Source organism: Maylandia zebra, linkage group LG15 (assembly GCF_041146795.1).
Source record: "Maylandia zebra isolate NMK-2024a linkage group LG15, Mzebra_GT3a, whole genome shotgun sequence".
Lineage (NCBI taxonomy): Eukaryota > Metazoa > Chordata > Actinopteri > Cichliformes > Cichlidae > Maylandia > Maylandia zebra.
In genome coordinates, this window is record NC_135181.1 from 35,494,881 (window position 1) to 35,509,040 (window position 14,160).

Below are 14,160 nucleotides of genomic sequence, written 5' to 3' on the forward strand. Positions count from 1 at the left end.
TGCTCGAAAACTCATGAAACTTTGCACACGCGTCAGGTCTGGTGAAAATTTACGTATTTTAATGTTCTCAGACATGGCCAGGGAAAATTAGCTCAGTAGCGCCACCTAGAAAAATGAAAAACGCGAGCCCCCGGTATGGGTATGACCTACATGTTTGAAAGTCGGTACACCTATATAACGTTCCGAGTCGAACAAAAAAGTCTATTATGGCAATGTCCTAAACCCAACAGGAAGTCCGCCATTTTGGATTGAAGGTGACATTTTGGGTCTGATTTTACCGTTTCCATGCCTTGTACTTTAACGAACTCCTCCTTGGGATTTGGTCCTATAAACTTCAAATTTGGACAGTGTCAACTACACCCTTGTGCCATGTTAAATTGCGGAGCTTTTGAGTTTTCACAATACTATGAGGCCGTGGCGCCATGGCGAATTTTGATGACTCGCCATGAAAATCTTATTGGCTCTCATTCTGTCATACATGTTCCGATCTGGACCAAAGAGCACACATATGATAAGGCTCCACCCCTGAACATATTTCAACTGCCATATTTGACATCAAGGACAGCGCCACCTAGTGGGAACAGGAAATGTCATGTTTTACACTTTGGGGTACAGTATAGTGATGGGTGACATCTGCAGCCTCATATTTCTCCAGGAAAGCCTTAAGGAGTTGGTCTTGGGTTACAGTGAAAACTGTGACTTTTCGCAAAAGGGTGTGACCCCAGCGGCGTGGCGAACTTTGATGTCACGCCATGAAGAAACAAATTAGTATAACTCAATGAAATCCAGTCTGATCAGTACCAGACTTTACAGGCATGATGTCAGACCCGCCCTGAACAGATTGATGTGCCCATTGTCGGAAATACGGACAGCGCCACCTAGTGGCAACAGGAAATGTCATGGCTTTAATTTTGTTGTACTGATTTTCACAGGTTCATCTTGGCCACCTCAAAAGCGGTGAATATCACCATCAGTCCCTCGTGATGCTTCAGTGCAAAAATTGTGAGTTTAAACTGAACGGCGCACCCTGGTGGCAACGCTGTTCAACATGAAAGATGAAGTGGCTTTTGAGGGTCTTGGCAAGTTTATAGAGGCTTGAAATTTGGCACACACCTCCAAATGGATGAAGGCTTTGTTGGCATGTGATCATTTTCATTGAATAGCGCGAAATGGCTCCACAGCGCCCCCTACAAAATTTCAAAACATCAGCCCCAGCTCTGTGTTTTATGTATGAGTCTGAAACCTGGTAAGCTTATAGGAGATATCAGGATGTACAAAAAAGTCTCTTGGAGTAATATCCCAAATCCAACAGGAACTCAGCCATTTTAAAATTAATGTGTAATTTTGGCGACATTTTCCCCTCTTTCCAGGCATTGTTCTTTGACGAACTCCTCCAAGGGATTTCATCATATTGAACCAATCTCCTGTGTGTGGAATCTAAAGACCTTTGTGATGTTAAATTGCGAAGGTTTTTACATTCAGGGAAACGGGGTGGTCATGGCGGCACGTGGAGTTTGAATCACTCTCCAAAAAGCAGTAATCTGCTGTCACTCAAAAACACAATGTCCAATCTCTCCCAAACGTCTCAGGTGTGATGAGACTCGAGCTCGGAAATGTTTGGTATGCCATTTGTCGGTAATAGTTAGAGCGCCACCTATTGGGACGACTATAATCATGGTTCAATGAGATGAAATGTTAGCTGGTGGTTAAATGCATGAATTCCATCAATGTGACATCACATCGGACGTGCTGGTTTTAGGTGTTGGGCGTGGCTCGACACGCCGGGGGTGCGAGGGCCCTCATAACGCTGCTTGCAGCTTTAATTATTATTATTATTATTATTCCGGCAAATGAATTGGCCGTTTGAGGGCCTAAACATGCTCGAAAACTCATGAAATTTTGCACACGCGTCAGGTCTGGTGAAAATTTACGTATTTTAATGTTCTCAGACATGGCCAGGGAAAATTAGCTCAGTAGCGCCACCTAGAAAAATGAAAAACGCGAGCCCCCGGTATGGGTATGACCTATAAGTTTGAAAGTCGGTACACCTATATAACGTTCATAGTCGAACAAAAAAGTCTATTATGGCAATGTCCTAAACCCAACAGGAAGTCCGCCATTTTGGAGTGAAGGTGACATTTTGGCTCTGATTTTACCGTTTCCATGCCTTGTACTTTAACGAACTCCTCCTTGGGATTTGGTCCTATAAACTTCAAATTTGGACAGTGTCAACTACACCCTTGTGCCATGTTAAATTGCGGAGCTTTTGAGTTTTCACAATACTATGAGGCCGTGGCGCCATGGCGAATTTCGATGACTCGCCATCAAAATCTTATTGCCTCTCATTTTGTCATACATGTTCCGATCTGGACCAAAGAGCACACATATGATAAGGCTCCACCCCTGAACATATTTCAACTGCCATATTTGACATCAAGGACAGCGCCACCTAGTGGGAACAGGAAATGTCATGTTTTACACTTTGGGGTACAGTATAGTTATGGGTGACATCTGCAGCCTCAAATTTCTCCAGAAAACCCTTAAGGAGTTGGTCTTGGGTTACAGTGAAAACTGTGACTTTTCGCAAAAGGGTGTGACCCCAGCAGCATGGCGAACTTTGATGTCACGCCATGAAGAAAGAAATTAGTATAACTCAATGAAATCCAGTCTGATCAGTACCAGACTTTACAGGCATGATGTCAGACCCGCCCTGAACAGATTGATGTGCCCATTGTCGGAAATACGGACAGCGCCACCTAGTGGCAACAGGAAATGTCATGGCTTTAATTTTGTTGTACTGATTTTCACAGGTTCATCGTGGCCACCTCAAAAGCGGTGAATATCAACATCAGTCCCTCGTGATGCTTCAGTGCAAAAATTGTGACTTTAAACTGAACGGCGCACCCTGGTGGCAACGCGGTTCACCATGAAAGATGAAGTGGCTTTTGAGGGACTTGGAAAGTTTATAGAGGCTTGAAATTTGGCACACACCTCCAAATGGATGTAGGCTTTGTTGTCATGTGATCATTTTCATTGAATAGTTCGAAATTGCTCCACAGCGCCCCCTACAAAATTTCAAAACAACAGCCCCTGCTCTGTGTTTCATCTATGAGTCTGAAACCTGGTAAGCTTATGGGAAATATCAAGATGTACAAAAAAGTCTCTTGGAGCAATATCCCAAATCCAACAGGAAGTCAGCCATTTTAAAATTAATGTGCAATTTTGGCGACATTTTCCCCTCTTTTCAGGCTTCATACTTTGACGAACTCCTCCAAGGGATTTCATCATATTGAACCATTCTCCAGTGTGTGGAATCTAAAGACCTTTGTGATGTTAAATTGCGAAGCTTTTTACGTCCAGGGAAACGGGGTGGTTATGGCGGCACTTAGAGTTTGAATCACTCGCCAAAAAGCAGTAATCTGCTGTCACTCAAAAACACAATGTCCAATCTCTCCCAAACGTCTCAGGTGTGATGAGACTCGAGCTTGGAAGTGTTTGTTATGCCATTTGTCAGTAATGGTTAGAGCGCCACCTAGTGGGACGACTCTAATGATGATTGAATGAGATGAAATGTTAGCTGGTGGTTAAATGCATGAATTCCATCAATGTGACATCAGATCGGAGGTGCTGGTTGTAGGTGTTGGGCGTGGCTCGACGCGATGGGGTGCGAGGGCCCTCATAACGCTGCTTGCAGCTTTAATTAGGGCCCGAGCACTGACAGTGCGAAGGCCCTATTGTAATTGCTCTGTTTATTATTATTATTATTATTATTATTATTATTATTATTATTATTATTATTATTATTTCGGCAAATGAATCGGCCTTTTGAGGACCTAAACATACTCGAAAACTCATGAAATTTTGCACACGCGTCAGGTCTGGTGAAAATTTACGTATTTTAATGTTTTCAGACATGGCCAGGGAAAATTAGCTCAGTAGCGCCACCTAGAAAAATGAAAAACGCGAGCCCCCGGTATGGGTATCACCTACATGTTTGAAAGTCGGTACACCTATATAACGTTCAGAGTCGAACAAAAAAGTCTATTATGGCAATGTCCTAAACCCAACAGGAAGTCCGCCATTTTGGATTGAATGTGACATTTTGGCTCTGATTTTACCGTTTCCATGCCTCGAACTTTAACGAACTCCTCCTTGGGGTTTGATTTCATAACCTTCATATTTGGTCAGTGCCAACTACACCCTTATGCCATGTTAAATTGCGGAGCTTTTGAGTTTTCACAATACTATGAGGCCGTGGCGCCACGGCGAATTTCGATGACTCGCCATGAAAATCTTATTGCCTCTCATTCTGTCATAGACTTTCTGACCTTGACCAAAGTGAACACATATGATAAGGCTCCACCCCTGAACATATTACAACTGCCATATTTTACATCAGGGACAGCGCCACCTAGTGGGAACAGGAAATGTCATGTTTTACACTTTGGGGTACAGTATTGTGATGGGTGACATCTGCAGCCTCAAATTTCTCCAGGAAAGCCTTAAGGAGTTGGTCTTGGGTTACAGTGAAAACTGTGACTTTTCGCAAAAGGGTGTGACCCCAGCGGCATGGCGAACTTTGATGTCACGCCATGAAGAAACAAATTAGTATAACTCAATGAAATCCAGTCTGATCAGTACCAGACTTTACAGGCATGATGTCAGACGCGCCCTGAACAGATTGATGTGCCCATTGTCAGAAATACGGACAGCGCCACCTAGTGGCAACAGGAAATGTCATGGCTTTAATTTTGTTGTACTGATTTTCACAGGTTCATCTTGGCCACCTCAAAAGCGGTGAATATCACCATCAGTCCCTCGTGATGCTTCAGTGCCAAAATTGTGACTTTAAACTGAACGGCGCACCCTGGTGGCAACGCGGTCCACCATGAAAGATGAAGTGGCTTTTGAGGGGCTTGGAAAGTTTATAGAGGCTTTAAATTTAGCACACACCTCCAAATAGATCAAGGCTTTGTTGTCATGTGACCATTTTCCTTGAATAGCGCAAAATGGCTCCACGGCGCCCCCTACAATATTCCAAAATATCAGCCCCTGCTCTGTGTTTTATCTATGAGTCTGAAACTTGGTAAGCTTATAGGAGATATCAAGATCTACAAAAAAGTCTCTTGGAGCAATATCCCAAATCCAACAGGAAGTCAGTCATTTTAAAATTAATGTGTAATTTTGGCGACATTTTCTCCTCTTTTCAGGCCTCATACTTTCACCAACTCCTCCAAGGGATTTCATCAGATTGAACCATTCTTCAGTGTGTCGAATCCAAAGACCTTTGTGTTGTTAAATTGCGAAGCTTTTTACGTCCAGGGAAACGGGGTGGTTATGGCGGCACGTGGAGTCTCAATCACTCGCCAAAACGCAGTAATCTGCTGTCACTCAAAAAAACAATGTCCAATCTCTCCCAAAGGTCGCAGGCGTGATGAAACTCGAGCTCGGAAATGTTTGTTATGCCATTTGTACATAATGGTTAGAGCGCCACCTAGTGGAACGACTAACTAATCATGAATGAATGAGTTGAAATGTTAGCTGGTGGTTAAATGCATGAATTCCATCAATGTGACATCAGATCAGAGGTGCTGGTTTTAGGTGTTGGGCGTAGCTCGACGCGATGGGGTGCGAGGGCCCTCAAAACGCTGCTTGCAGCTTTAATTATTATTATTATTATTATTCAGGCGAAACAAGGGCCTTTTTGAGGGCCTAAACATGCTCAAAAACTCATGAAATTTTGCACACATGCCAGGTCTGGTGAAAAATTTTGTATTTTAATGGTTTTACATATGAGCACTGGGAAATGGCTCTAGAGCGCCACCTATGCCTTGTTAAATGCAGCCCTACGACCACATCGTTTGAGCTACATGTATGAAATTTGGCACACATGTGTATCATGCCAAGACGAACAAAAAAGTCTGGGGGCCCATTGACGCAAACCCAACAGGAAGTCCGCCATTTGGAAGAGAAGGTGACATTTTGGCTCTAATTTTGCCATTTCCATGCCTCGAACTTTTGCGAACTCCTCCTTGGGGTTTCATTTCATAACCTTCAAATTTGGACAGTGTCAACTACACCCTTATGCCATGTTAAATTGCGGAGCTTTTGAGTTTTCACAATACTATGAGGCCGTGGCGCCATGGCGAATTTCGATGACTCGCCATGAAAATCTTATTGCCTCTCATTTTGTCATACATTTTCTGACCTTGACCAAAGTGAACGCATATGATAAGGCTCCACCCCTGAACATATTTCAACTGCCATATTTGACACCAGGGACAGCGCCACCTAGTGGGAACAGGAAATGTCATGTTTTACACTTTGGGGTACAGTATAGTGATGGGTGACACCTGCAGCCTCAAATTTCTCCAGGGAAGCCTTAAGGAGTTGGTCTTGGGTTACAGTGAAAACTGTGAGTTTTCGCAAAAGGGTGTGACCCCAGCAGCATGGCGAACTTTGATGTCACGCCATGAAGAAACAAATTAGTATAACTCAATGAAATCCAGTCTGATCAGTACCAGACTTTACAGGCATGATGTCAGACCCGCCCTGAACAGATTGACGTGCCCATTGTCGGAAATACGGACAGCGCCACCTAGTGGCCACAGGAAATGTCATGGCTTTAATTTTGTTGTACTGATTTTCACAGGTTCATCGTGGCCACCTCAAAAGCGGTGAATATCACCATCAGTCCCTCGTGATGCTTCAGTGCAAAAATTGTGACTTTACACTGAACGGCGCACCCTGGTGGCAACGCGGTTCAACATGAAAGATGAAGTGGCTTTTGAGGGGCTTGGAAAGTTTATAGAGGCTTTAAATTTGGCACACACCCCCAAATGGATGAAGGCTTTGTTGTCATGTGATCATTTTCATTGAATAGCGCGAAATTGCTCCACAGCGCCCCCTACAAAGTTTCAAAATATCAGCCCCTGCTCTGTGTTTTATCTATGAGTCTGAAACTTGGTAAGCTCATGGAAGATATTAAGATGTACAAAAAAGTCTCTTGGAGCAATATCCCAAATCCAACAGGAAGTCAGCCATTTTAAAATTAATGTGTAATTTTGGCGACATTTTCCCCTCTTTTCAGGCTTCATACTTTGACGAACTCCTCCAAGGGATTTCATCAGATTGGACCGATCTGAAGTTTGTGGAATCTAAAGACCTTTGTGTTGTTAAATTGCGAAGCTTTTTCCGTTCAGGGAAACGGGGTGGTCATGGCGGCACGTAGAGTTTCAATCACTCGCCAAAAAGCAGTAATCTGCTGTCACTCAAAAACACAATATCCAATCTCTCCCAAACGTCGCAGGTGTGATGAGACTCGAGCTCGGAAATGTTTGTTATGCCATTTGTCAGTAATAGTTAGAGCGCCACCTAGTGGGACGACTATAATCATGGTTCAATGAGATGAAATGTTAGCTGGTGGTTAAATGCATGAATTCCATCAATGTGACATCACATTGGACGTGCTGGTTTTAGGTGTTGGGCGTGGCTCGACACGCCAGGGTGCGAGGGCCCTCATAACGCTGCTTGCAGCTTTAATTAGGGCCCGAGCACTGAGAGTGCGAAGGCCCTATTGTATCTGCTCCGTTTCTTATTATTATTATTATTATTAGGGCCCGAGCACTGACAGTGCGAAGGCCCTATTGTAATTGCTCTGTTTATTATTATTATTAGGGCCCGAGCACTGACAGTGCGAAGGCCCTATTGTAATTGCTCTGTTTATTATTATTATTATTATTATTATTATTAGGGCCCGAGCACTGACAGTGCGAAGGCCCTATTGTAATTGCTCTGTTTATTAGGGCCCGAGCACCGAGAGTGCGAAGGCCCTATTGTATCTGCTCCGTTTCTTATTATTATTATTATTATTATTATTATTATTATTATTATTATTCAGGCGAAACAAGGGCCTTTTTGAGGGCCTAAACATGCTCAAAAACTCATGAAATTTTGCACACATGCCAGGTCTGGTGAAAAATTTTGTATTTTAATGGTTTTACATATGAGCACTGGGAAATGGCTCTAGAGCGCCACCTATGCCTTGTTAAATGCAGCCCTACGACCACATCGTTTGAGCTACATGTATGAAATTTGGCACACATGTGTATCATGCCAAGACGAACAAAAAAGTCTGGGGGCCCATTGACGCAAACCCAACAGGAAGTCCGCCATTTGGAAGAGAAGGTGACATTTTGGCTCTAATTTTGCCATTTTCATGCCTCGAACTTTTGCGAACTCCTCCTTGGGGTTTCATTTCATAACCTTCAAATTTGGACAGTGTCAACTACACCCTTGTGCCATGTTAAATTGCGGAGCTTTTGAGTTTTCACAATACTATGAGGCCGTGGCGCCATGGCGAATTTCGATGACTCGCCATGAAAATCTTATTGCCTCTCATTTTGTCATACATTTTCTGACCTTGACCAAAGTGAACACATATGATAAGGCTCCACCCCTGAACATATTTCAACTGCCATATTTGACACCAGGGACAGCGCCACCTAGTGGGAACAGGAAATGTCATGTTTTACACTTTGGGGTACAGTATAGTGATGGGTGACACCTGCAGCCTCAAATTTCTCCAGGGAAGCCTTAAGGAGTTGGTCTTGGGTTACAGTGAAAACTGTGACTTTTCGCAAAAGGGTGTGACCCCAGCAGCATGGCGAACTTTGATGTCACGCCATGAAGAAACAAATTAGTATAACTCAATGAAATCCAGTCTGATCAGTACCAGACTTTACAGGCATGATGTCAGACCCGCCCTGAACAGATTGACGTGCCCATTGTCGGAAATACGGACAGCGCCACCTAGTGGCCACAGGAAATGTCATGGCTTTAATTTTGTTGTACTGATTTTCACAGGTTCATCGTGGCCACCTCAAAAGCGGTGAATATCACCATCAGTCCCTCGTGATGCTTCAGTGCAAAAATTGTGACTTTACACTGAACGGCGCACCCTGGTGGCAACGCGGTTCAACATGAAAGATGAAGTGGCTTTTGAGGGGCTTGGAAAGTTTATAGAGGCTTTAAATTTGGCACACACCCCCAAATGGATGAAGGCTTTGTTGTCATGTGATCATTTTCATTGAATAGCGCGAAATTGCTCCACAGCGCCCCCTACAAAGTTTCAAAATATCAGCCCCTGCTCTGTGTTTTATCTATGAGTCTGAAACTTGGTAAGCTCATGGAAGATATTAAGATGTACAAAAAAGTCTCTTGGAGCAATATCCCAAATCCAACAGGAAGTCAGCCATTTTAAAATTAATGTGTAATTTTGGCGACATTTTCCCCTCTTTTCAGGCTTCATACTTTGACGAACTCCTCCAAGGGATTTCATCAGATTGGACCGATCTGAAGTTTGTGGAATCTAAAGACCTTTGTGTTGTTAAATTGCGAAGCTTTTTACGTTCAGGGAAACGGGGTGGTCATGGCGGCACGTGGAGTTTCAGTCACTCGCCATAAAGCAGTAATCTGCTGTCACTCAAAAACACAATGTCCAATCTCACCCAAAGGTCGCAGGCATAATGAGACTCGAGTTCGGAAATGTTTGTTATGCCATTTGTACATAATGGTTAGAGTGCCACCTAGTGGACCGACTAGCTAATCATGAATGAATGAGTTGAAATGTTAGCTGGTGGTTAAATGCATGAATTCCATCAATGTGACATCGATCGGACGTGCTGGTTTTAGGTGTTGGGCATGGCTCGACGCGCCGGGGGTGCGAGGGCCCTCATAACGCTGCTTGCAGCTTTAATTATTATTATTATTATTATTATTATTTCGGCAAATGAATTGGCCGTTTGAGGGCCTAAACATGCTCGAAAACTCATGAAATTTTGCACACGCGTCAGGTCTGGTGAAAATTTACGTATTTTAATGTTCTCAGACATGGCCAGGGAAAATTAGCTCAGTAGCGCCACCTAGAAAAATGAAAAACGCGAGCCCCCGGTATGGGTATGACCTACATGTTTGAAAATCGGTACACCTATATAATGTTCAGAGTCGAACAAAAAAGTCTATTATGGCAATGTCCTAAACCCAACAGGAAGTCCGCCATTTTGGATTGAAGGTGACATTTTGGCTCTGATTTTACCATTTCCATGCCTCGAACTTTGACGAACTCCTCCTTGGGGTTTGATTTCATAACCTTCATATTTGGTCAGTGTCAACTACACCCTTGTGCCATGTTAAATTGCGGAGCTTTTGAGTTTTCACAATACTATGAGGCCGTGGCGCCATGGCGAATTTCGATGACTCGCCATGAAAATCTTATTGCCTCTCATTCTGTCATACATGTTCCGATCTGGACCAAAGAGCACACATATGATAAGGCTCCACCCCTGAACATATTTCAACTGCCATATTTGACATCAAGGACAGCGCCACCTAGTGGGAACAGGAAATGTCATGTTTTACACTTTGGGGTACAGTATAGTGATGGGTGACATCTGCAGCCTCAAATTTCTCCAGGAAAGCCTTAAGGAGTTGGTCTTGGGTTACAGTGAAAACTGTGACTTTTCGCAAAAGGGTGTGACCCCAGCAGCATGGCGAACTTTGATGTCACGCCATGAAGAAACAAATTAGTATAACTCAATGAAATCCAGTCTGATCAGTACCAGACTTTACAGGCATGATGTCAGACCCGCCCTGAACAGATTGATGTGCCCATTGTCGGAAATACGGACAGCGCCACCTAGTGGCAACAGGAAATGTCATGGCTTTAATTTTGTTGTACTGACTTTCACAGGTTCATCTTGGCCACCTCAAAAGCGGTGAATATCACCATCAGTCCCTCGTGATGCTTCAGTGCAAAAATTGTGACTTTAAACTGAACGGCGCACCCTGGTGGCAACGCTGTTCAACATGAAAGATGAAGTGGCTTTTGAGGGTCTTGGCAAGTTTATAGAGGCTTGAAATTTGGCACACACCTCCAAATGGATGAACTCTTTGTTGGCATGTGATCATTTTCATTGAATAGCGCGAAGTGGCTCCACAGCGCCCCCTACAAAATTTCAAAACCACAGCCCCTGCTCTGTGTTGTATGTATGAGTCTGACACTTGGTAAGCTTGTGTAAGATATCAAGATGTACAAAAAAGTCTCTTGGAGCAATATCCCAAATCCAACAGGAAGTCAGCCATTTTAAAATTAATGTGCAATTTTGGCGACATTTTCTCCTCTTTTCAGGCTTCATACTTTGACGAACTCCTCCAAGGGATTTCATCATATTGAACCATTCTCCAGTGTGTGGAATCTAAAGACCTTTGTGATGTTAAATTGCGAAGCTTTTTACGTCCAGGGAAACGGGGTGGTTATGGCGGCACTTAGAGTTTCAATCACTCGCCAAAAAGCAGTAATCTGCTGTCACTCAAAAACACAATGTCCAATCTCTCCCAAACGTCTCAGGTGTGATGAGACTCGAGCTTGGAAGTGTTTGTTATGCCATTTGTCAATAATGGTTAGAGCGCCACCTAGTGGCATGACTATAATCCTGGTTGAATAAGATGAAATGTTAGCTGGTGATTAAAAGCATGAAATCCATCAATGTGACATCACATCGGACGTGCCGGTTTGAGGTGTTGGCAGTGGCTCGACGTGCCGGGGGTGCGAGGGCCCTCATAACGCTGCTTGCAGCTTTAATTAGGGCCCGAGCACTGACAGTGCGAAGGCCCTATTGTATCTGCTCCGTTTCTTATTATTATTATTATTATTATTATTATTATTCAGGCGAAACAAGGGCCTTTTTGAGGGCCTAAACATGCTCAAAAACTCATGAAATTTTGCACACATGCCAGGTCTGGTGAAAAATTTTGTATTTTAATGGTTTTACATATGAGCACTGGGAAATGGCTCTACAGCGCCACCTATGCCTTGTAAAATGCAGCCCTACGACCACATCGTTTGGGCTACATGTATGAAATTTGGCACACATGTGTATCATGCCAAGACGAACAAAAAAGTCAGTGGGCCCATTGACGCAAACCCAACAGGAAGTCCGCCATTTTGGATTGAAGGTGACATTTTGGCTCTGATTTTACCGTTTCCATGCCTCGAACTTTAACGAACTCCTCCTTGGCATTTGGTCCTATAAGCTTCAAATTTGGACAGTGTCAACTACACCCTTGTGCCATGTTAAATTGCGGAGCTTTTGAGTTTTCACAATACTATGAGGCCGTGGCGCCATGGCGAATTTCGATGACTCGCCATGAAAATCTTATTGCCTCTCATTTTGTCATACATTTTCTGACCTTGACCAAAGTGAACACATATGATAAGGCTCCACCCCTGAACATATTTCAACTGCCATATTTGACATCAAGGACAGCGCCACCTAGTGGGAACAGGAAATGTCATGTTTTACACTTTGGGGTACAGCATAGTGATGGGTGACATCTGCAGCCTCAAATTTCTCCAGGAAAGCCTTAAGGAGTTGGTCTTGGGTTACAGTGAAAACTGTGACTTTTCGCGAAAGGGTGTGACCCCAGCGGCATGGCGAACTTTGATGTCACGCCATGAAGAAACAAATTAGTATAACTCAATGAAATCCAGTCTGTTCAGTACCAGACTTTACAGGCATGATGTCAGACCCGCCCTGAACAGATTGATGTGCCCATTGTCGGAAATACGGACAGCGCCACCTAGTGGCAACAGGAAATGTCATGTCTTACACTTTGTTGTACTGATTTTCACAGGTTCATTGTGGCCACCTCAAAAGCGGTGAATATCACCATCAGTCCTTCATGATGCTTCAGTGCAAAAATTGTGACTTTAAACTGAACGGCGCACCCTGGTGGCAACGCGGTTCATCATGAAAGATGAAGTGGCTTTTGAAGGGATTGGAAAGTTTATAGAGGTTTGAAATTTGGCACACACCTCCAAATGGATGAATGCATTGTGGTTATGTAACCATTTTCCTTCAATAGCGCAAACTGGCTCCACAGCGCCCCCTACAATATTTCAAAACATCAGCCCCTGCTCTGTGTTTCATCTATGAGTCTGAAACCTGGTAAGCGTATGTAAGATATCAAGATGTACAAAAAAGTCTCTTGGAGCAATATCCCAAATCCAACAGGAAGTCAGCCATTTTAAAATTAATGTGTAATTTTGACGACATTTTCCCCCCTTTTCAGGTCTCATACTTTGACGAACTCCTCCAAGGGATTTCATCATATTGAAGCATTCTTCAGTGTGTAGAATCTAAAGACCTTTGTGATGTTAAATTGCGAAGCTTTTTACGTTCAGGGAAACGGGGTGGTCATGGCGGCACGTAGAGTTTCAATCACTCGCAAAAAGCAGTAATCTGCTGTCACTAAAAAAAACAATGTCCAATCTCTTCCAAAGCTCATAGGCGTGATGAGACTCCAGCTCGGAAGTGTTTGTTATGCCATTTGTACATAATGGTTAGAGCGCCACCTAGTGGAATGACTAACTAATCATGAATGAATGAGTTGAAATGTTAGCTGGTGGTTAAATGCATGAATTCCATCAATGTGACATCAGATCGGACGTGCTGGTTTTAGGTGTTGGGCGTGGCTCGACGCGCCGGGGTGCGAGGGCCCTCATAACGCTGCTTGCAGCTTTAATTATTATTATTATTATTATTTCGGCAAATGAATTGGCCGTTTGAGGGCCTAAACATGCTCGAAAACTCATGAAATTTTGCACACGCGTCAGGTCTGGTGAAAATTTACGTATTTTAATGTTCTCAGACATGGCCAGGGAAAATTAGCTCAGTAGCGCCACCTAGAAAAATGAAAAACGCGAGCCCCCGGTAAGGGTATCACCTACATGTTTGAAAGTCGGTACACCTATATAACGTTCAGAGTTGAACAAAAAAGTCTATTATGGCAATGTCCTAAACCCAACAGGAAGTCCGCCATTTTGGATTGAATGTGACATTTTGGGTCTGATTTTACCGTTTCCATGCCTCGAACTTTAACGAACTCCTCCTTGGGGTTTGATTTCATAACCTTCATATTTGGTCAGTGCCAACTACACCCTTATGCCATGTTAAATTGCGGAGCTTTTGAGTTTTCACAATACTATGAGGCCGTGGCGCCATGGCGAATTTCGATGACTCGCCATGAAAGTCTTATTGCCTCTCATTCTGTCATACATGTTCCGATCTGGACCAAAGAGCACACATATGATAAGGCTCC